We start from the raw sequence: 1192 nt of genomic DNA, 5'->3' as shown, positions 1-1192 counted from the left end.
GGTCAAATGTAGCCAAGCGCGCCCTCACCTGCTCTGAAAATCTATGAAAAGTGGCTGATGAAGGAGGCCCAAGACTTCAGTGGGGCAACCACCGTCCATGAGCCGTCCTACAGGATTCGCTACGCCGTTTTTACAATAAATTCGATGCTTACATCTGCTCGCAACGACGAGATATAATGCATTTTTTGTTGTTTCATCTCACATATTTTTCCGGTTTATTACTGCGCTTCACTCACACAATGTGAGCATAGTTTGCGCTAGAACAATCGGGACGCTTGAAAGCTACTGGCGCCCCAGAAACTCTAAGTAATCAGCAGTTCCACTTTTAAAATACCCATTCAATTACGCTACGCATTTCTACTATCGAAGCCCGCTAGACTCACCAGATTGCTCCTCTTGAATACGTGAATTTTCCCTCCGGTGAACGTGGCCGGAAAAACCGGAGCCCCTGGCGCTTAATCAGGAAGGAAGTCGTCGGTCGTCAAGCACGGCTTTGCGTGTCTACAAGGCACATGCGTCCAAGGGATGTCGGTGGAGAACCGGATGAGCGAGTTACGCAGACTGCAGTCTTATGGGTGAAATATTCGCAGCATCCAGGCGTCGGTGGTTCAGTGGTAGAATACTCGCCTGCCACGCGGGTGGCCCGGGTTCGATTCCCGGCCGACGCATAAGCTTTTTCCTTTTTCACTCGATAGCATTCCGGTAGCAAACAATTGTGTTTCAGGCGTTCTTTCGGTAACCTCACTTCTGCACCACGCGTACCGCACGTGATGGAGTGATCTAAGTCAGCCTACTAGCAAATAGTGTTTATCGTTGGTTGCTCTTGCTTTCAGGAATCACTTTGAAGAAAAATTGGTTTACTGTGGGGCCCGCTGTTAGGAACGAAAGTGAGAGAGGAAAAAATCCATTGCGATTACAGCCACGGTAATGTGAATTATCAGCGCTAGTCCGTCCACTTTGTCGTTTTGCAAAGTTACATTTGCTTTGAATGCTTCCACCGCGCTTGAGTACGTCGTGCTGGTTTCTCTTCGGGATCACAGCGAGTGCTTGATGGTGTGAGATATGTGTTGTCATGGGCTAGAGCCTTTTGTCATACAGCAGATATGCGTGCAGCGTTCTGACATTATCTGCCCTCTGCTCGACCGGCTTTTTCATACCAGACCGTTCGTTTAATGAGGGTGGCAAAAGTACC

At 48.7% G+C, this 1192-nt stretch overlaps 1 non-coding gene across 1 annotated transcript; it reads left to right on the top strand.

Annotated features, from left to right (window-relative positions):
• Positions 1-597: 597 nt before the first annotated feature.
• On the top strand, positions 598-668 carry TRNAG-GCC (transfer RNA glycine (anticodon GCC)). The gene has a single exon. It is a non-coding gene; the product is annotated as a tRNA-Gly (tRNA).
• Positions 669-1192: the final 524 nt, after the last annotated feature.

This window comes from Amblyomma mixtum, chromosome 3 (assembly GCF_055824585.1).
Source record: "Amblyomma mixtum isolate Tamu chromosome 3, ASM5582458v1, whole genome shotgun sequence".
Taxonomy (NCBI): domain Eukaryota; kingdom Metazoa; phylum Arthropoda; class Arachnida; order Ixodida; family Ixodidae; genus Amblyomma; species Amblyomma mixtum.
This window is presented reverse-complemented; position numbering and strand designations above follow the sequence as displayed.